The following is a 24,432-nucleotide window of genomic DNA, read 5'->3' on the forward strand; positions in this document are numbered from 1 at the left end:
ATTTCAGCCCAGGTTCCATTGCTTTCCCTGTTTGATTGCAGAATCTCAACATGCTTCTTGGCGTTGACAACTGTAAACTCCCAAAATATTAGTAATGATTGAAATTAAGACATCTCTCTATATTAAAATCATGTAGTTATTAAAATCATGTATAACACTGATATATTCGTTCAATAACAATAAAAAATATCTTAAAGCTGCAGTAGGTGATTTGCCACAATGATAAATAATAATGTATAATGATATAATGATAAATGTATAATGATAAATGATGACCAACCCTGATAAATAAGTGACTAAGTCGAAGGAAAATGAATGAATGAATTAGTCTATTTTTATGTGTGATTAACTTTGACCAATTTTTTTGTTGTTGTCTTTTTTCTTTATGAACAACTTTCTGAAGTGCATTAAAAATGAGCTGGAAATCTGTAAAAAAATCCTGTCACAGAGATATGAGATATGACTATGACATGTCAATAAAAAGCTTTTCTACCTTTAATTAAAGCGATTTGAAGAAAAAACAAATATTCACTGATTACACAATACACACAAACCCAAAACTGTCTTTCCAAGCCACTGCATCTTTTAGCATGCATTATAAACTGAGTTCTCTGTTTATAGACTAAAACAAACTATTTCCTGCAAAATTAGACCCAAAAGCTCAAATTATAAATACTTTGTACAATTTAATCATTGCAAATATGGATAAATTTAAATGCTCAGAAGTGTTTAAACAAAAAGAAAGTAACATACTACATTAATAATTCATCAATAATACATTAGCCAACAGTGATCAATATATTTACAGCAATTATCTCAATAAAGCAATTATGCTCAGTGCATTAACTAATGTTTTACAACAACTTTTAAAAATGTTTTACTAATTCTTTAAATTTCAATGGATTAAGATTAAGATTGTTTATTTAATGTAACAAAGTTGTAAAAGTTTTGTTAATTCATCTGAACTAATACAATTTCATTTAGCACATTTTCCAAACTCTTACAAGCTAGCTGTTATTAAGCCTATTATTAAGAAACCGCAACTAGACACCAACAACTTAGCTAACTATAGGCCTATTTCAAATCTTCCATTTATGTCTAAAATACTAGAAAAAGTTGTTTCCACTCAATTATGCTCTTTTCTGCAGACGAACAATATTTTTGAAGTGTTTCAGTCAGGTTACAGGGCTCACCACAGTACAGAAACAGCCTTAGTGAAAATAACCAATGATTTACTCTTAGCTGCTGACCGAGGGTGCGTCTCGCTATTAGTTTTTCTCGATCTTAGTGCGGCATTTGATACCATTGACCACAATATCCTCATAAATCGCTTAAAGTCTACAGGTGTCCAGGGACAGGCTCTACAATGGTTTAAGTCATACTTAATTGACCGTTACCAGTTTGTGAATATTAATGGACAGCCTTCACAAGTCAGCCCAGTAAAGTATGGGGTGCCTCAAGGATCAGTTTTAGGCCCTTTGCTGTTTACAATTTACATGCTACTTCTGGGAGACATTATTAGAAGACATGGGATCAGCTTTCACTGCTATGCAGATGATACTCAATTATATATTTCAACTAAACCTGACGAGACGTCTGAACTTTCTAAACTAACTGAGTGTATCAAAGACATTAAAGACTGGATGACCAACAATTTTCTTCTCTTAAACTCAGACAAAACAGAATTATTACTTATTGGGCCTAAATCTTGCACACAGCAGATCTCGCAACTCAATTTACAATAAGAGGGATACAAAGTTAGCTTTAGCTCTACTATAAAAGATCTGGGTGTCATATTAGACAGCAATCTAACTTTTGAAAACCATATATCCCATGTCACAAAAACTGCCTTCTTTCATCTGAGAAATATCGCTAAATTACGAAATATGCTATCCATCTCAGATGCAGAAAAGCTAGTCCATGCTTTTATGACTACGAGACTGGATTACTGTAATGCTCTATTTGCTGGCTGCCCAGCATCCTCTATTAACAAACTTCAATTAGTACAAAATGCAGCAGCCAGAGTTCTGACCAGGTCTAGAAAATATGATCATATCACCCCAATTTTATCCTCCTTACACTGGCTGCCTGTTAAGTTTCGTATTGAATTTAAAATATTACCTCACCTATAAAGCTCTAAATAATCTAGCTCCTGTTTATCTAACCAACCTTCTGTCTCGCTACAAACCAACTCGCTCTTTAAGATCTCAAAATTCAGGGCTTCTGGTAGTACCTAGAATAGCAAAATCAAGTAAAGGAGGTCGAGCCTTCTCTTTCATGGCTCCTACACTCTGGAATAGCCTTCCTGATAACGTCCGAGGCTCAGACACACTCTCCCAGTTCAAAACTAGATTAAAGACCTATCTGTTTAGTAAAGCATATACTCAATGCATCACCTAGCGGGTTCCACACAGGCTTCTGCATCTTGTTTATATACACTATGAACAGCAGCTACGCTAATTATTTTTTTTATTCTCTATTTTCACCTGGGGATACTCATCCCGAGGTCCTCAGATTATGCGGAGTCACTGATTGGATCCAAGACCAGCGACGAGATGATCCCAAGGATTCCATATCCAGGACCAGGCCATATCCTGAGCTGCTGCTGCGCTGATGGTCGTGGGGAGTGGAGAACATGAGTCTGATTCCAGCAATGCTCCAGGCACAGACGAGTCTTCACTGAGGCCATCTTCCAGCCTCAACCACGGCGACTGAAGCTCTGCACAAGACTTTTGGCCAGCGGAGAAATTAAAATGGTCGTGCTGAACTGAGTCTGGTTCTCTCAAGGTTTTTTTTCTTCACTCCCATCAGGTGAAGTTTTTTTCCCTCTCCGCTGTCGCCACTGCCTCGCATGGTTCAGGATTGGTAGAGCTACGCATCGATGAATTTGCTCTTCAGTGTTTGAACACTCAGTAACGATTAAATCACACTGAACTGAGCTAAACTGAACTGAACTGAACTTTAACACTAAAACCTGAACCACACTGTTCCAGTTACTATGACCATTTATGTGAAGCTGCTTTGACACAATCTACATTGTAAAAGGGCTATACAAATAAAGCTGAATTGAATTGAATTGAACATTTGAACAAATGTTGAAAAAATACCATGTTCAGTGACACTGGTACTAATGACCCGTTTCTACTCAGTGGTATGCTACGGAATGGTTCGGTACGCTTTTAAGGCTGATTCCACTGTCAGAAGGTAACAAAAAGCAACCCTTTGCAAAGGACAATAGGGTACCAAACGGCATTGCTAGAGGCTGAGCAGCTGAACACTATTGGTTTACAGTGATACTTTACTAGTGCATACACAAGCCGGAGAATAAAAGCAAAAAAACTGCCATTTTTAAATATACAGCTGAACCATTACACTGTAATATATATATATATATATATATATATATATATATATATATATATATATATATATATATATATATATATATATATATATATATATAAATGTATAATATACATGTATATTATATACATGCAATGATGAGCCATGGTTATTGGTCAAACATCGTCTTTGTCTTGATGAACAGCCACAAAGCCAAGAAGAACAAAATCTGCTGTGTCCTGTTTTTGTTTTAAGAGGCTGTCTAAAAGTGTGAGTGGCTTAACTTTCTTCAGGCAGCCCACGATCAATATTTGAAATAATGAATTTCTCAAGCTGATGACCATAACGTGTGCATGATTATTGAAACGCTGCTGACATCGGATCATTTCAGAAACGGAAAAACCCAAGAGTTAATCCCAAAAAACAAAGGAGCAAATAATTCTTTCAGCAAAACATGAACAAACTGTCATGTTTAACTATTATCATCACCTTTTGGACTATTATAAAATCGAAATGACGGAATTACTCTCTAACAGAGAGATGTAGTGAAGAATAAAGACATAGATGGGAGGTTTGCACTGACTGTGGGCTATATTTATTGTTGTTTTTAAACCCAAAAAGGACTAAATGTATGCTGTGTGTAGTTTTTTTTGTAATTGGTAATATATCAGAGACTGTAAGAGTTTGTATTTGTTCATATGTTCATTTATTTAGTTATTTTATGTTATCACAGACGTTACAGTAGGCTACAGTAGGTTACAGTAGGCTATTGTTATTGTTCTGCAGTTATTATTAAATCCTGTTCATAGAAAGGTTAGTGATGAACATTTATATGCAAGTATTTATGTGTATAAAGCAAGTTTTGTGAAAAGTGCTTCTCATATGATGTGTGAATGACCCGTACAGCTTTACTTTGAGCAAGATTTTCTAAAGCGAGAATAACGTCGACGGAAACTTTCCGTTGTACACCACACCCAACAAAAGGATACCATTGGTCCCATATGAATAGTTGATCAACAACAGAGATATCACTTTTTGCAAATTAATTCAATTCAATTCATCTTTATTTCTGTAGCGCTTTTACAATGCAGATTGTGTCAAAGCAGCTTTACATAGAAGTTCTAGTAGATTGAAACGGTGTCAGTCCACTTTTTAAGTTGAAGTTTAGTTTAGCTCAGTTCAGTGTGGTTTATTTTTCACTGCTGAAAGTCCAAACACTGAAGAGCAAATCCATAGATGCACATCAAAAATCAATTGAAATGCATCAATAATTTGAAATCTTATCTATTTCATGTGACTCATTTTTGTTCAATCCGCTTATTCCCAGCAAGAGCTATGGTAAGAAAACAACATTAATTATTTGTAACTTCTTCTAAAAATTGTGAAAATCTACAATTTTCATATGAGTCACATCGTTGAAAGGGCTAAAAAAGGGTACAGATGCTTAAAAATTAACATTTGCAGAAGCTTCTTAAAGTCATCTGAAATTATTTTTCTAAAATGAGCATTTTTCTTTTCATTTATTACAACCATATAATAATTTGCTACCTGTGAGACCTTCAAGATATGATTCAGAGCATATTTTCCATGTCCATGCAGTTCATGTATAGTTCATTCAGTGCTGTAAAAGAAAAGGATAGATTCTAACCCATACCCACAATGCACCCTCACTGAATGTGCCAGCTTTTTCATCTTTTTCTTTTTTTTTTTCATTTGCTAGTCTCTGTTCACAAACACCTCATTACCAGCCTGTGAAAACTGTCAAGTCCTGTCAGCTCAAAGAAAGTTAAAGCCGACAACATTTCACATGGTGTACATTCTGTTCATTTTTGACCCTGTCGTTCAGTCACAAGTTATGTGTGTTTCACTGCACACTTACTATATTGAAAATACGCAATAGTCAGTGACCATTGAAGCCAAACACTTGCCAGATAACAAACAACAGCACATTATGAACCGACCATTAACTGAACGATAAATGTTTTACTGTTCTAAAAAAGGATGGCCCACAATTTTATGAGTCACTGCTTTTTACATTACAGTACACATTTTTATATAACAAAACTGAGTGTGCATCCTATTAAATCTGATTCACTTCTGTGATGATGAAATTGTCAACTAGGTGGTGAAATTTACTTTTGATGATTGCTAGCCTGTACAAATGCCAAAGCTTTTGTGGGCATCTTTTTTTCTTTTCTTTTGGTGCTCTCTAACTACTGTTGATGTAATTCTGTTTAAAAGAAGTCATGTTTATGGTGTGTAGCCTGAACCACCTGATGTAAAAGGACCTGGATTTCATGTAGTGTTTGATTTGTGCATTCACATATACTGTACAGTAGGCACAGAAAGTATACAGATGTCCTTATTTTTTTCACTCTTTGTTATATTGCAGCCATTTGCTAAAATCATTTAAGTTTTTTTTTCCTCATCAATGTACACACTGCACCCCATATTGACAGAAAAACAAATACTTGTTAATTAATTGATTTATTAAAAAAAGAAACACTGACATATCAAGTCCTAACTATTCAGACCCTTTGCTGTGACACTCATGCAGTTTATTTAACACGGGTGCTGTCCATTTCTTGGGATCATCCTTGAGATGCTTTTACACCTTCATTTGAGGGCAGCTGTGTTTGATTATACTGATTGGACTTGATTAGCAAAGCCACACACCTGTCTACATTAGACCTTACAGCTCACAATGTATGCCAGAGCAAATGAAAATCATGAAGTCAACATGAACAATAACCCTAAGCACACAACTAAAATAACGAAGGAGTGGCTTCACAACAACTCTATGATTGTTCTTGAATGACTCAGCTAGCGCATTGACTTAAAGGGGTGATCAAGAATGTAATTTTAAGGCTTGGTTGTGTTAATAAGATGCAAAGGAATGTGTGCTCATGTTTCACTTGAAGGAATCTCACTTTGATTATGCACAGCTACTCAGCTAACATAAAAATGACTGATACATTTCCTAGTTCCTCTGAAAGGCCCGCCCTCAAGTGACTCTGATTGGTCATCATCATAATGTGCTGCGATTCGCGGATCGACTCGATGTCACGCCCTCATGGATCAGAGTTCACAGCGAATCCAGCACTGAACTGGGAGAGATTATGAAAGCTGCATTTTGTCAAATCATGCTTGCTATGTATCTCATAATTCTCTGGAACATAATTAATATTAAACTGTAAGCACTTCTGTGTTTGGGTCGTGTCATTTGGAAGCCCAAATACAGACACAGAGAAGCTCTGTGGAAATAGCAGGATGGCATTTCTCCCTCTGCTGTAACGTTACAGCGCCTCAGGCCACGGCTCTTGGCTGCACAGTGTGGGTGCACGTTAAACGAACCTTTGTGATCTCACAGGGGCCGGAAGTATTTTTTGTAGTCCCCAAAATTCGTTAATTGTAGGCTTTGCTAAGCTAACTCTGTAAAAATCAAGGTCTCCCTTTGCATTGAACTTTGAGCATTTTACATTCAGAGATGCTGTCTATGTTCACACAGCTACATTACACATCAACTAAAGTTTAATAATAATAATAATAATAATTCGTTACATTTATATAGCGCTTTTCTGGGCACTCAAAGCGCTTTACACAATGGGGGGGAATCTCCTCATCCACCACCAGTGTGCAGCATCCACCTGGATGACGCGACGGCAGCCATTTTGCGCCAGACCGCACACCACGCACCAGCTGATTGCTGGAGAGGAGACAGAGTGATGATATGCCAATCATGATATGGGGATGGTTAGGAGGCCATGATGGACAGAGGCCAGTGGGCAGATTTGGCCAGGATGCCGGGGTTAAACCCCTACTCTTTTTCGAAGGACATCCTGGGATTTTTAACGACCACAGAGAGTCGGGACCTCGGTTTAACGTCTCATCCGAAAGACGGCGCTCACTGAGCAGTATAGAGTCCCCATCACTATACTGGGGCATTAGGACCCACACAGACCGCAGGTTGGGTGCCCCCTGCTGGCCTCACTAACACCACTTCCGGCAGCAACCTAGCTTTCCCAAGTGGTCTCCCATCCAGGTACTGACCGGGCGCAGCCCTGCTTAGCTTCAGTGGGCGACCATGTGAGAGTTGCAGAGACCTAGCTGCTAGTTTAAAATATGATATCATAGTAGACCACCCCTTTAAATTTATTTGAGCATCACTGAAGAGACCTAAAATGTCCACCAATGTTTAACATCCAACCTGAGGGAAATGGAGAGGATCTGCAAGAAGGAATGGCAGAGGATCCCCAAATTCAGGTGTGAAAAAACTGATGGCTGTATTAGATCAAAAGGGGGCTTCTCCTAAATACTGAGCATAGGGTCTGAATACTAAGGCCCATGTGATATTTCACATGCAAAAAATTGCAAAAATTCAACAATTCTGTGTTCTTCTGTCAATAGGGGGTGCCGTGTGTACATTTATGAGGAAAACAAATTTTTTTATTTTAGGCCATTTGTCAATTTCAGTCATGATCATACAGTTGGCATCCTTCATCTTCTCATCAGTGACATGCAGTCTAAACAGTTTAAACAGTATTTTGCATCTTCTTGGAAACTTTCACTGCTTCCACACTGTACTTGTTTGCTGTATTTTATGAAGCATCTGTTAGCCCGTGTCCACTGTGTGGTACGGTATGGGTCAGTATTGGTCACCTTTATCAGGCTTGCGTTTCCACAGCTAAAAGGGTACCAATGGTGGGCATAATGTAAAGAGAATGTCTTAAGAAAATGTCAAAGTAAAGCTGTATGGGCCGTTTACATATCATATGAGAAGCACTTCTCACAAAGCAGATGATTTATACACATAAATACTTGTGTATAAATGTTAATTACTAACTTTTTTTTATAAACATGACTTGATTATACCTGCAGATCAATAATAGTGTGAAATAGCCTACTGCAACACCTGCGATTGTAAAAATAACTAAATAAATGAACATACAGTATGAACACATACAAACCCTTACAGTCTCTATGTTACCAATTACAGAAAAAAACTACACACAGCATACATTTAGTCCTTTTTTTGGGTTCAAAACAACATATAGCCCACAGTCAGTGCAAACTTATCATCTGTATCTGTAATCTTCACCAGCTCATGTAATCTCTGTTAGAAAATAATTGCGTCATTGAGTTCATAATAGTCCAAAAGGTGATGATAATAGTTAAACATGGCAGTTTGTTCATGTTGCTGAAAGAATCATTTGCTCCTTTGATTTTTTGTGCTTCTCCTTTGTTTTTTCATGCTTCACTCTCGCGTTCGTCCATTTCTGAAAGGATCAAATTTTAGAAGCGCTTCAATAATCACACACACATTATTACCATCAGCTCAAGAAGTTCATTATTTTTAAATATAGATGTGCACATGAGCTTTCTTGAGAAAATAAAACTTATCACACTTTTAGACGACTTTGCAAACATCTACGGGATACAGGGTAGATTCTGCTCTTCTTTGCTTTGTGGCTGTTCATCAGGATGACAACAAGGTTTGTTTAGACTCAGGTTGACCATGACACATTATTACATGCATATATTGTTACGAAGTAATGTCTCGGCTGCGTATTTAAAAATGTTGGTTTCTTTGTTTTCATTCTCCTGGCTTGTGCACGAGAGAGTGACAAATCTCTGTAAACCAATAGCGTTCAGCTGCACGTCTTGCTCTGCCTTTTGGTACCCTTTTGTTGTTATTGGTACCTTTACGAAAGGGTACACAAAAAGTGGTACTATATGGTTCACCTTTTGGTACTGTTTGACAATGGAAATGGTCAAAAAGCATACAGAACCACACTGTATAACTCAGTGAAAATGGGCCAAATGTCTTGAGGTTGACCTATCTGATAATATTTTTCTATGCATGATTTTTTTAAATGGGAATGACATGGCTGATTATTCTAATTATTCAGCTGTTGGCAATAAAAACATACTGCTTTTTCGATTTTTGCTTTATACTATGAATAAAATATTGTATATATTTGACCATAGCGTACAACACATGTCAAGATTTGTTTAAAGTTTTGTAACAAGTTTATATAAGTTCGTATCACTCCTGATAAAATCAAATATTAATTGTTCAAAACAGTTGTGCTGTGTAACATTGCTGTGAATTTACACAAGCAGACAAAGCAGAAATAGGCCTTGAGACACGTTAAATTGAATGCCATTTTCTGCATGAAACTGCAAAATAAACTGCACTGCAAACAACAGGAAAGTAGGCCACTGGAATGGAAAAATGACTTATGTTGCGTGAAAGGTCTCTTGTACTGTTTCTGCTTACATAAGAGTTGTACTGTACCATACAATCATTCAATACTTTTAACTATACAATATTTTAATTATGCCTTTCATTTATGTACCTGAATAAATGAGTGTTATTAAGTATTCATAAACATGAATGAACATTAACTTCTCATTAAAACTGAATTACTGAAAAACACAGTGTGAGTGTGTGAGATAAAGAAAGACCCGCATATTCAGTAACACACACACACACACTCAAACAGAAAGACTTCCTGTATGTCCTTGATTTATTTAACACAGGACAGCAAACCAAATCCTGTGAGTGGCCTTCAGCTGGAAGAGAGCTCATTAATTTAGTCTAAACTCACCCCACCTCCCAACATCCTGTAAGAGTCGCTGAGGACAATGCTGAGGAGCTGGAGTGATCCAGGAAATGTAGTTTGTGTTTATTTTTGGCCACTCATTCACTGCTCAAGCCAAACGGGTGGACAGTAGCCAAACAAATGAGGATGAGGTTATTCTGATGGTAACAAAACTATGTAAAAATCTAATTTCTTCCAATCTGGGGTTTCCTCAACTTTTGACAAGATTGTATGTCTTTGCGATTTTAAATTTAAACACTGCGACTTAGCTCTGCCACAAAAACATCTTTTGTTTTGTTTTCAATGCTTCTGACAATTGTTCATTCATTCATTCATTCATTCATTCATTCATTCATTCATTCATTCATTCATTCATTCATTCATTCATTCATTCATTCATTCATTCATTCATTCATTCATTTTCTATACGGCTTAGTCCCTTTATTAATCTAGGGTCGCCAAAGCAGAATGAACCACTACTAACCAAGCCCAACCCTGCTTTACTTTCGAGATCAGAGATTAGGCATACCCAGGGTGGTATGACTGTAAGCTCTGACAATTGTTTTGATATTAAAATGATTATATAGTGAGAGAAAACCTATAAGTGTAAAAATATCTCCATTATTTCTTTTAATGTAAACAAGAGGACTTAACAGAAAGCCACTAGAGAGCAAATTGTGATTTAAGAGCAACTAGGGAACATCAGTAAAACATACAGTATCTGAGAACTTAACTAATCCTCTGAGACCTCAGAGGAAAACGTTTACATGAATTAGTTTAGCAGACAGCTTTCTGCATACAGTATGCTAACAGTGGTTTAAGATATACTGATATACATTGAAATGTAATTTAAAATAAAATATCAAATACCTCCATGTAATGTGTCTCAAAATAAACTACAAAATACAGCAGCCACAAATGTACCAAAATAAAATAATGTATTTTAAAATGACTACAAAATACTTTTACAAGTTAGCATGAACCTTCTTTGCAAACCTTACATCAGGAGTGTCCACACTCGGTCCTGGAGGGCCGGTGTCCTGAAGAGTTTAGCTCCAACCCTAATCAAACACACCTGAACAAGCTAATCAAGCTCGTATTAGATTTACTAGAAACTGCCAGGCAGGTGTGTTGAAGCAATCTGGAGCTAAGATCAGCAGGACACCGGCCCTCCAGGACCGACTTTAGACATCCCTGCCTTACATGAATAGGACTTTTTCACTGACGGTCGAACGCACATCCAGTAGAGCGATACTTACATATTGTTACCACCGGCCTGAGCAATGGAGTCAGATACGCTTTTCACTAACTAGTTAAAAACTGTACCAACATTTACCAGCCAACGTTTATTGTCTTGTGGACCGACAATCTATTGCTCCACACTCTAAACTTAATAAAGAATAAAAGTGTTTCCACAAAAAAATACTATTTTGAAATACATATTTAAAATACATTTATTCATTTTCTTTTTCGGCTTAGTCCCTTTTTTAATCTGGGGTAGCCTCAGTGGAATGAACCGCCAACTTATCCAGCATATGTTTTTATGCAGCGGATGCCCTTTTAGCTGCAAACCATCACTGGGAAATATCAGAAATACTGCCCATCCGTGACTGTACGGAAGGGTTAACTTGTTATACAACAGTTTTCGTTAAATTGCAAAAGCAAGTAACAGCTGGCTTCAGCTGAAATGGCGTAAAAATCCACTTGTAATCTATTTGGACAGCCAAAATCATTCATCCCAAACAGTTATGCAAGACTTCTTAACATTCAAAACACTGCCAGGAGTAAAAGAAACTGAGATGCATTGTGTCTTGCCAAAAGAGGGTATAATCTGAGGGATGGGGAAAAACAAAACTATTAATAGCCCTTCGGGACACCATCGTTTACAAACAGTGGGGAAATCTACACTTAGAGAGAGGACCCTTTATCTGAAGGCACCCGTGATGGAAGGCTAGAGAAGCAAAAATGTCCTCTTATCACAAAAGGCTGTGAGACCCTCCAGCTGACACTATAATCTGAGCCAAAAGAACCAGGTTTTTGGCAGTCGGTCAAGGGGCTAATTAATTCACAATCCAACGCCAGCAAACAAACTGAAACAAAGAGCTGCTAATTAAGGAGATCCTGTTCAGATGACTCTTCAGATGAAGCATTTGATGATGTGGTGAAGGGAAGGGAGCCAGTGTCTAACCTAGAGTTTAGTATCAACCAAGCACATTCATATATAAAGGTTAAGTTAGACTCACGCATTATATAAACAAATCTTAGGGGATGTTTATACAACACCGACTTTAACTAAACTAGGTTTGGGCAAGCTAATGCAACACTATTGCATTATTTCATTCATTGTCATGTAACCTGTAAACTTCACACAGATATGTTGCTGATTCAGTCGGGGCTCAAACATGCTACCCACTTCACCATGATGCCCTATTGCAGACGCCCTAATTAATTAATGCAGACATTTATGTTATAGCATGCTTACACAGTTTCTATTATTTTTTTTATTATTTATAGTGCTCACTGGCCCTGAGTATGCCATCACTCAATCAATCAACCAATGATGTTTGACACCTTTGTTAAAGCATTAAAAGATATGAACAAACCAAACGGTTGTGGGGTAAATCACAAATTACATTCTTGACCCTATAAAGCAGGGGTGTCAAACTCAATTCCTGGAGGGCCGAAGCCCTGCACAGTTTAGTTCCAACCCTGCTCCAACACACTTACCTGTAGGTTTCAAACAAGCCTGAAGGACTCAATTAGTTTGATCAGGTGTGCTTAATTAGGGTTGGAACTAAACTGTGCAGAGCTGCGGCCCTTTTGGAACTGAGTTTGACTCCTGTGCTATTGACCTTATTCTAAAATGCGGAAGTGCGCCTGTTTTTGCGATTGTCTTAGAACTTCCGTTTCAGTCGCCTATGGGAGAAATGACAAGGAATAATAAACGGCAAAAAATGGTCAAACTACTTGCTCTACAAACAAATGTTTGCATGACTATACAGACCAAGTAGAATAATATACCAAGGAAATATCAGTTTGCAACATCAAACAGCGAAACGAGCAGTTTTTAATGTCTAAAAATGAATGGAAGTGAATGAGACCGGAAGTGTCGTGCCAAAAAGATTCAAATGGCAGCGCCTGCTCGTCTGCGGAGAATAAGGTCAATAAAGCATCCACAAAACCTTTTCACCCACTCACTATCCTTTGGCTTAATCCCTGATTTTTCTGATTCGTATTTGCTTTATTAAATCTGGCCCAGCATCTTATTGATTACTGACCAGATTAAAGCTGGTGGTGATGATGATGGTCAAGATGATGTAGTCTTGTGCATTATATTGACAAATAAAAGTCTTAGAGGCTGTTTATACAACACTGACCTCAACTAGGTCTGGGCAAGTTAACATAATGTTATCAGGTTAAGCATTAAAGATTTGAACAAATCAAAGGGCTGTGAAGTGAATCTCAATAGTCGGAAGCATCCACCAAACTTTTCCAATCACTCACTATCCTTTGGCTTAATCCAACACAGGCTCATTCAGATTATGTAGGCCTACATGCATTTCTAGAGAAAGCAAAATACGTCCCAGGAGCTATGTTTTTTTGCAGATTCTGTTTTCGGGAATCCACCAGAAGCCGATGTGTACACTTTTTTTCAGATCTCGAATATCTCTAACGAATGCCATTCACACCTGCTGTTCTCATGTAAATCCATCAGAGGCTGCTTTCGACTGACTTACTGACTGACCAATCGAAAAATATCTGCCACCCCCTCACTCTAAACCCAACTGCAGTATTTTGAAAAGAATCCAGAAAAAGAAAAGGACCCTGATTTGACCACATTCTCATCTTGTTGTTTACTTGTTTATTTTATTTTTTGGCTTTTGTTTTTATCTTACCTGCTTTCTTGAATCGTTCTTCTCCGGACTCCAACCCTGCCATCGCAGTCAACTCTACTTTGCATCTCAAGTCTGCCGATGTACATGTCAAGCTACCGGATAAACTGGTAACAACAGAAAAGTTGTCCACATGCAGGTAAGTGGTCAACTGGTTAGCGAGAAAAGGAATGGTGTTATTTATTGCTTTAATGATGAAATGAAGCTCTGGCTTCATAATTTGCGATCTCCAGAAATGTATATAGGTCTCCGTTTTCAGAATGAGCCTATGCTGATTAAATCTGACACAACATTTTAATGGTTACTGACCAGGTTAACGCTGACCAAAGTTTCAAGTAAAACTTTACACTTGCACCACAACTAACAACCACAAACTCTCCTTTAATGACCTTCACTCAGATGAAATCATTATAAAAAAACATTGCTTTCCCCAAAACTAATCAAACGAGAGTGGTTTTCCAGCAGAATCTCCTTCAAAAAGGAAGGAATTAACTACATGTACCACCAAACCGCTCATCACGAATCCCATTTTAATTAGCACACTGAGCCAAAGCAATTTTCTCAGTACTAACTCATGACAGGCCTAGCGGTACATTTCAAGATGATGATGGTAATTAAAGACAGTGAGACAGGTGAGATGCTTTACTTTAAGAAGAAAAAAAAGTGGCTGGAATTCTTCCAAGAGATTTGAAGAAGTAATGGTTAAGGAAAAGGGTCTTTTTTTTGCTAGCAACTTTCCAATTTGGTGATAACTGGATACATTCTCTATCTGTTAACCTTAAATTAAGGTCAATGTTTGAATAATTTATAACTCAAGTAATTGTGAAGAGAAACTCAAGAACGTTTTCATTGAATGAATTAAATTGAGAACTTGATGTACTGTATTAGAGGTAAAATGGTTTTATGTTGACTTTTTACAGATATTTTATGAAGAATTATTTAAGATACAGTCTTCTATTACCCCAACTATTGTTCATGTAAAAGGTCTGCATTTTTTTATTTAATTGTTTGTTCTGGCTCAATCTACAATTGTTGAGGGGTCAATCCATTATCCATTATAGGACCTCAAAACATTACAGACATGCTCACTGAATAAAAGCCTAACAGGTCAAGCAGATTAGGATAAAAAAAACCCCCAGAAATTCCAAGAGTCAAATGTGAATCTGCATTTAGCTACTACCCCCCCCCCACCCCCACACACACACACACACACCACCCCCCACCCCCTGGAATCAGCTTCCAGAAATGATCAGATGTGCTCCAACACATCTGTTTACAGTAGCTGTGCCTTTACTAAATGAGCACTGTGCTACGGCCGACAGATCACACCACCATGTCTTTCTTTTCTTTTTTTATTCTTTTAAAACCTTTTGACACATTTTAATCTATTTAAATCTGTTTTTTAAAAAATGTATTTGTTGTTTTTGTTTTTTTATACTTGTTTCTTTTATTCCTGTTTATGTAAAGCACTTTGAACTATTGGACTAAACTCTCTGTACTTTGGCACTTTGCAATTTTAAAGACACATAGTAGCTGTTTTTAGACTTCAAATACAATGTTTATTTATAAACATATTGCTTATATTATAAGTGGTTTGACATATTTTTAGATGCAAGTTCTTGTACAACCATTTTTTTCGTGGTAGGGGTGTGAGTGCATGAATGAGCTATGTTCTTGGGGGCTAAATGCCTCTGAATCTCCCAAGGCTAAAAGTTCAGTTGACACACAAAGTGCAGTTCAAAAACTTCTAATAAGCGATAGCCTCTTGTGACACATGGCACAACCAGGGCTGAACACCTTAGGAAATGCCTAATCAATCTAATTCTAAGCTCCTTCTCCTTCTGTGCTAGTCACAGTTTGCTCATAATGAATTCCATGCTCAAGCATGTGTCATTCGTTCATTTTCTTTTCGGCTTAGTACCCTTATTATTCCAGGGTCACCACATCGAACTTCCAGCTGCAACCCATCTCTGGGAAACGCCCATACACACTCATTCACACTCATACACTAGGGACAATTTAGCCCACCCAATTCACCTGCACAGCATGCCTTTGGGCTGTGGGGGAAAGCGGAGCACACGGAGGAAACCCACTCGAACGCAGGGAGAACAAGCAAACTCTACACAGAAATGGCAACTGACCCAGCTGAGGCTCGACCTTCTTGTTGTGAGGCGACAGCACTACCTACTGCGCCACTGCATCGCCCCTCAAGCATGTAACTGTAATGGTAATTCAAAGTGTTTTACATAAACAAGAATAAAAGAAACAAAGTACAAGAGATAAAAACAACAAAGAATAATAATAATATATAAAAAAACTGATTACAATGTGTTAAAATGGGTTTTAAAGTAATAGAAAAGTAAAGAAAGACTTAACACCGTGATCTGTTGCATGTACCACAGTGCTTATTTAGTAAAAGCACAGCTAAACAGATGTGGTTTAAGGCTTGATTTGAATGTGCGTAATGTTGGAGGGCACTCTCTGTACTATGATGTGGTCAAAAACAGCTCTGCACAGTTTAGTTCCAACCCTATTCAAACACACTTGCCTGTAGGTTTCAAACAAGCCTGAAGGACTCAATTAGTTTGGTCAGGTGTGTTTAATTAGGGTTAAAATCAAACTGTGCCGAGCTACGGCCCTCCAGGAACTGGATTTGACACCTGTGCCTTAAGCTTGCTAACCTGGTTCAAAACAACTTTTCATTATATTTTCCAGTGAAGGGGAGATTTGAAATTAGTTTGTAATTGCTCATTATGGTGTTCTCCAGCCTGCCCTTTTTCAAGAGATGTTTAACAATTGCAGGTTTAAGTGAGTTTGGAAAAGTCCCAGGAAGAAGTAAAGTAAATCATGTGAGTCTCTCTATTTGTGCAAAGAGAGTGTGAGTTTTATTTAAGTTGCTGTTCATAAGTTTTGACATGAAAAAGTCTGCCTAGCAATGGCTTGTTCCACATTAAATGCACAAAGATGGTCTTTATAGATGGTATAATAGGCTACCTATTTCATCTTCCTCCACACGCAACAGCTTTTCTGCACTGTTTTCATCATTTGTACTACTGATGAGTTTCTCCAAGGTGATATTTGACTGCCAGTCCTCTTCCTGACTTTAACAGGAGCAATTTCATCCTAAGTTAAACAGTTAAACAAATCAAGGAGAAAACCAACTGTCTGCATATACACTTGCAATATGACCTTCATAAGCTGCACACTAGTGTTCTCATTTGTGCATCTTTTTCTGAAAGACAGACCTGTCTTCAATGGCTGGAGTGATCATTATGTCAAAGAAAATACACAAATGATCGGATTGACGTCCTTAAAAACAGTGAATTTGTGTAGAAAATGTGTAAACTATAGTTATATAATTAAATCTGGAGTGCACACGGGTCCATGATTGTATGTGGATCCCTATACATGATTCAGATCAAAGTGGTAAAAACAGTTATGAGTTATTTTACAGCATTGATTTCTGGATTATCAATGTAAATATCAAAAACCCCAGCAGTAGTAAAATAGTTAAATTCAGAGGTTACTATTGATAACAGCTCTGTAAAATGATCAATAAAAGTTAGAGAATATTTTGGAGGTTATGATCATTAAAATCCACGGAGCACACTTTAGTGCTATATACTCAGATATTCATAGGACAAATAGTCACCAAATGTAAATTGCTGACATTCATAGACCTCTTTAATCAGACCAGCAATGCCTCCAGCTCTCCTACTAGCTCTTCAGACACTCAAAATCTAAATTTGGAGGAGCTGCTTCATTTATGACTGCTGCACTACAACTGTCATCTAGTCAAGTTTTATTTAAAAGCATAAAATCCAGGCAATTTGTGTTGAAAAAATAGTTGACAGTGATTTCAAGAGTTCACACTTAGATATTGCTTGATAATAATCTGGCAGGTTTAGCATGCTGTCCTGGGAGAGAACACTGAGCTCGGAGATAAGTGAGACCATAGCTCCTGCCTGGTCGATGAGCATGTAAGGGGGTCAGAGATCAGGTAGTTCTCGAGAGCTCCCCTTGGTAAAAAATGAAAAGGGGAAATGGGGTGGATGATGGCAAAAAAAAAAAAAACGAAGAAAAGGGTGTAATGCTAGACGTGCTAGTGAGTTTGGAATAATCTGATTGACTTGCTGATGATAACAGACGAGAGATCAGCCGTGATCAATTATATCACATGCTCAGTGTTGGGGAGTAATTAGTTACATGTAATGGCGTTACCTAATTTAATTACAAAATAAATGTAACAGTAATTTATGACATTTACTGAGGAAAAATGTGTAACATCTAATGTGTAAATTAAATTACAGTTTCCTATGAAAATTACAAATGGGGTTACATCTAAAAATATTCTTTAAAAATCTGGGAAATGTTGAATAATATTATTCTGTTGCTTAGCCTGTTTTTGATATGCTCGATGCCTTCTGCTGAGGCCATTTATTAAAGCGGTGCTATTCTGATGCTTTTAATTGATTGACGCTACTAGCTTAACTACATTTCTCAGTAGGGTGGCTGTAGCGTCACAACTTTATAAATCAGCTTTACAGTAGCAAAGCAATTTTATTGGTAAAGTACCGCAGTAGCTTCCACACAACTATTTTTACTGATCGCAGATCAATATGTGACAGCATCACCCTTCAGAGCTGTGAGGCCAGTGTCTAGCTGATAAAAGTAAATCCATATGACAGTGAGAGTGACGATTTCTTCTTCTCCCTGTTTTTTGGGTGGATGACAGCAAACTTCTTTGTGCATTACTGCCACCCCCTGCTCGTTGATGACGTCTCAAACCAATTAGGCAAACACAACAAATTAGCTTGATGGAAAGAGGACAAGGACAGAGGGAGAGAAGGTATATATATATATATATATATATATATATATATATATATATATATATATATATATATATATATATATATATATATAAGTTTATACACACACAAACACACACACAGTTGAAATCAGAATTATTAGCCCACCTGAACTATTAGCCCCCCTGTTAATTTTTTTTTCCAATTTCTGTTTAACGGAGAGCAGATTTTTCATGACATTTCTATACAGCTGAAAGTGACATTTAATTTAAGCTTAACTAGGTTAATTAAGGCTTTACTAGGTGTATTAGGTTAACTAGGCAGGTTAGGGTAATTAGGCAAGTTACTGTATAACGATGGTTTGCTCTGTAGACTATCGAAAACAAAATTGCTTAAAGGGCTAGTAATTTTGTCCTTAAAATGGTGTTTAAAAAATGAAACACTGCTTTTATTCTAGCAAAAAAACAAAAAAACAAATAAGACTTTATCTAGAAGAAAAAATATTATCAGACACACTTTGAAAAATTCCTTGCTCTGTTAAACACTTTAATTTACTGTAGTAAAGGCTAACGTATACTATAATGATTACTACTACTTCATAAGAATTAATGATGATACTACATTATGTTGAGTATTAATAAAGAGCTGTAAATATATTCATTCATTCATTCATTTTATTTTCGGCTTAGTCCCTTTATTTTTTGGGGGTCGCCACAGCGGAATGAACCATCCACTTATCCACTTATTCACATTCTTACACCAGGGACAATTTACCTGTCAGCATGTCTTTGGACAGTGGGGGAAACTGGAGCACCAGGAGGAAACCCATGTGAACGCAGGGAGAACCTGCAATTCCACACAGAATTGCGCACTGATCCAGCCGAGGCTCGAACCAGCAACCTACTTTTTGCACGACCGTGTTGCCGCTGTAAATAGATATACAATATAATGCTCATTCCTAAATGTTTCCCTTTACTTTAAATTACTATAGTATTGTTAATGTGTAAATGGTTTTATTGGATTTTTTTTTTGCTTTTGCTGTTATAAACTATAATTTGCTTCTGTTTAGTACAACATATTATTTACAGGAAATAATTAATCTGAAAAATGATCCCTCTTATGTTTCACTGACAGTTATATTGATCACTAAGATTTGATTGACTTGGATTTAAGATGCTTCGATTTAAAAATGAAAATTGCAAGAGAATAATAAAATAGCTTATATTGTACTTTTGTACTTATATTGCAAATGCCACAAAAAATTACCCTGCACAACAAACTTTTTTTTTTTTTTTTGTTATAAGGTGTGGTTATGTGATGGCTGTTCTTTAAAATTCAATTAATCTTACTTCAACTGATGAAAGATTTAAAGATTCTAACAGTAAACAGAGCTACAGTAAGGTCACACTTGCTTGGTATAATTGCTTGAAAATGATTTAGTTGAAAATATCCATTAGAAACTTAAAATTCATCAAAAAGTAATCAGATGTACCAAGTTACTTTACTTTTCTAAAATAATTGAAAAGGAACTCTACTTAAAATTAAATGGGTAACTTGTAATCTGCAATCTATTACATTTCCAAAGTAACCTCCCCACATGCTCCACTCAGAATTAGTAAGTCAAACGTCACTTATTGTTAAGTAATCAGATAGTTTAAAGTGCTAACTTAACAGTTCTAGTGACTCTCCTTACAGTATTCTCAGATCTAAATTTACTAGACACCAGAATTGAACGATTTGCAACATAAATTGAAGAGGCCTTAGACTTTCTATCACATTATAAAACAAATATCTCCCTAGAAAAAGCTACAGGCACGCTGGGTTCCCACTTGTTCTGTAAACATTTCAATAGAGTATCTAAGCAGGCACTCAGCGTACATCACTGGAAGCTGTTTTGTTTACCAGCTAAAGGACTGGGGTTGTTGGGGGCAAAGCGCTAAGCCAGAGGCCAGAGGGCTCTTATAGGTAGAGGGTGAGGTGGGCAGAGAGGTGGTAGTGGAGCTCGCCTCTTTTTGGTTGCTAACTGGGGGCTGACAACAATGGAGTGGGAGAGTTTAGTTCCAACAAACACCAGCCCCTCCTTTTTTCTTTGAGAAGCTCAAAAGAGGGGAGCCAGGTGAAATAGAAAGTGTGTCTGGAGGCTGTGCATGTCTGGAGCAATTGTCTTTGAGTCCAGAAGAGATCGAAGTTGTCAATAAAATTCAGTGAGTCAGATCGTAAGTAACTTTGTTTCAAGAACTGCAATCTTTTTTTTTTTTTTTAGAAGTCTGTGGCAGCAGAGAGACTCTGAATCAATCTGAACCTGAGGCATTTTCACAGTGGTCTGTGTTCTCAGGAATGCTGCTGGTAACACAAGGTTGTTTAGTTGACGATTAGTAAAGTTGTATTCCAGAAAATTTCCAGATTCAATGTTGATCTTCAAACTGTGTTACTGTGCTGGTAGGTGCTGAAGTTAAAATTAGAATGTAAAAATATAAAAAGCAAAGCATGGAACAGTACATGCCATTAGGACACCCTATACCAGAGGTCAATGTTATACTTTGTGGCCATTTATCTGATCTTTTATCTGACCTAATTAGAGAGGCAAAGTTGTCAATGGATCACTACCTTGTGATGAGTTGGACTCGCTGACAGAGGTGAAGGCAAGTCAGAAATAGTGGAGATCCACTGCAATGTCTGTCTAAATCACAAGAGGGATTTTTCAACTCTTACCTCCAGAAGAGCTTTGACCAGATCCTGGGGGTTAAGCCTGGGAACCCTGGAAAATCTCTGTACTCTCAGCAGGGTGCTAGAGGGTTTGTGGGAGGTCACGTGACCAGTCCATGTGCGTTCTGTGGACTGGAGTAAGTGTTTGACTCATGGCATTTTTGTGGAGTGTGCTTTAAGGGGTACGAGATGCTTTGTTAAGAGCTGTCCAGTCTCTGTATGACCAGAACAGAAACTTAGTTTTAATTGCCGGCAATATGTTAGACTATAGTTTAACTATTGGGTCAGGACATGTATAAAGTCTTTCTTGAATGCATTCATCAAGGCACCCATCCTCTGAGCATTAGACGGGCTATTCTGACTTTGATCCCAAAAAAAGGAGACCTTGGATGTTTAAAGAACTGACGTCCAGTATCACTAATATGTGTTGATTTTAAAATATTATTTGACCAATAAACTAAAAGCAATATATGGCTTCAGTTATTCATATTGATCAAACTTTTTGTGTTCTGAAAAGAACAATTTTTGATAATCTATTTTTAATAAGAGATATGATTACTGTGGCCAAAATGCACAACATGGAATCTGGGTTCCTTTCCTTGGATCAAGAAAAGGCTTTTGAAAGAGTTGATCACCAGTTTTTATTTAAAACACTAGAAGCTTTTGGTTTTGGCCCTTATTTTTTGTCTCTCTTTAAGATGTTGTACAATAGAATTTTTAGCATGCTGAAGATACATGGCTTATTAACCAGACCTTTTCCTGTAACTAGAGGAATAAGGCAAGACTGTCCTCTTTCTGGCCTTTTATATGCAATTTCGATTGAACCTTTGTTAATATCACTCAGCAGGCAACTGAGCGGTTTTAATATCCCTAATAACCCTTCAGTCAAACTTACAGCTTCTGCTGACGATGTAACAGTAGTTATAAAAGACTTAAAAGATGTTTCGATTTTAAATTCCTCTTTAAACACATATCAGCACGTATCAATTGGGAGAAATGTACATCCTTATTGTTGGGTGACTGGCAGAATGCAGGACCTCCTAGTTTACCTCAGCAATGTAGCTGGCCAGAGATGGGTTCAGAAAGCTTGGAATATATTTTGGGACAAATAAATATACAGATAAGAACTAACAAGAGTTAGCAGACAAGGTAATTTTAGGAATTCTTAAGTGGCGATGGAGTCTTCCACACCTCTCGTTGGGGAGATGTTTAGTCAATAATAAATTGGCAGCTTCTATGCTATGGCACAAATTTACTGTGGATCCGCCAAAAGAATTACTTTCTAGAGTACAAAAGGCATTTGGAGATGGCTACCATTGGCTTCCTCCAGGTGTCCTTTATCTATCTGTGGCAGAGGGTGGCCAAGGGCTAATACACCTGGAGTCCAAGGTCTTAGCAATGAGGCCACAGTCACTACAGAAGCTTTTGTACGATTCTGAACCTGCGCCTTGGGTTGTATTTGGATCATATATACTGAAAGAAATTGGTGGGTTCGGTCTAGAAAAACAGTTGTTTTTAATGCAGAAGAATCTCCTGGAAAAGGTGCAGTCATTGCCTTTTAGGTTTTATTTGGGATTGATTAAGTTTTGGAGTTGTTTTAAAATTTTGAGACATGAAGATGACCATTATGGTGTTTTGGAACCTCTTTTTCAATCCACTATTTTAGTTAGACAATGTGCCATCTTCTTTAGTTACTAAGGGCCCTATCATACACCCGGCGCAGTGTGGAGCAAGACGCAGCGCAATAGTCTTTTGGTAGTTTCAGCTTGGCGCAAGAGTCGTTTTGAGGCGTTGCGCTACGCTGTTTAAATAGTAAATGCGTTAGCGCTCTTATGTGCGCCCATAGGCGTTCTGGTCTAAAAAGGAAGGCGTTCTGAGGCGGACGCTGGCGCGTTGCTATTTTGAGAAACTATAATAGATTTTTCATTAGACCAAAACTAACCCGGTCTAAACTCCGGCGCAGAGTTGCGCCTCGCTTACACAGAGCTTAATACGCACAAGAGAGCAACAGGCAAATATCTTTACATATAAAAAATTAAATATTAAGGATATATATATAGGATATAATAAGAATATATACAGGATATAAATATAAAGGATTAAAATATTACAAAACATTTTCTAGCCTACATAAATATGAAAAATCACTGCTTTTATGTCTTCTTAATCTCGGGAGGCTTTTTCAGTTCATTCATAACAATTTGCTTTTGTATGATGTTATTATTATTAGCAGTATTATTTATTATATCCATATTTATATTTGTTTTATTAAAAACAAGCTTAGATTTGCCCACCTGTCAGGTTTTAGACCATATGGGGCATGGCAGGTGTATTTGGAAATAACTCAGCATTTTGACCACACTTGGTCATTATTGTTAATTTATTCGTTTGCTAGAAATTAGAACTGAATATAGAAATAGTTTTGAAACAAATCTTTGTGCTTAACAAACGAAATTAATTATTTATAGGCTAATTGATGTCTGTGCGTAAAGGTTTCCCTATCCAAGAGCGAAAGTGAAAGTAGATCCATTATCTCTCATTCTCACGCAGTAGGTGCTCTGTTTAACAGTTTTCTGTTAAAAAACTGTTAACTGTTAACTGTTTGCTTGTGAAATGCTCAGTTTTTCCACTTAGACTTACTTTGCGTCCTGTAAATAGCGAATGCGCTCTTGGCGCGACGCAGCTGGGTCTTAAAGGGAATGGGAGATGAGACTCTAATTGGTTTATTCTCAAAACACCTATAACTCATTAAGAAAATAAACTCAACCCTTTTAGCCCATGCGTCTTGGCGCAAAGCAGGTTTTCCCGTCCGTAAATCAGCAAAAATGCGTTCTGACACGCCCTGAAAGCGTTTGCGCCCTGCGTTTTGCGCTCTGCGCATGGACCGTCAAAATAGAGCCCTAAATGTCTAAATGCTGGCTTAACAAAAGTCATTGATCTGATTACTTTAAATGGTGGCCAATGGAAACATGCACATGTAATTGCCAGTCAAACTCAGATAAAATCATTAAGAATTGTAGAACGTCTAATGAAGAATGTTAAGGCTGCTTTTCCACATAGTTTTACTGATTTTAT

At 37.3% G+C, this 24,432-nt stretch overlaps 1 protein-coding gene across 3 annotated transcripts in view; it reads right to left on the minus strand.

Annotated features, from left to right (window-relative positions):
- adamts7 (a disintegrin-like and metallopeptidase (reprolysin type) with thrombospondin type 1 motif, 7) overlaps positions 1–24,432 on the minus strand; it is a 610,954-nt gene that overhangs the window by 438,187 nt on the left and 148,335 nt on the right. The window lies entirely within an intron of this gene.

Source organism: Danio rerio, chromosome 7 (genome assembly GCF_049306965.1).
Source record: "Danio rerio strain Tuebingen ecotype United States chromosome 7, GRCz12tu, whole genome shotgun sequence".
In the NCBI taxonomy this organism is placed as follows: Eukaryota; Metazoa; Chordata; class Actinopteri; order Cypriniformes; family Danionidae; genus Danio; species Danio rerio.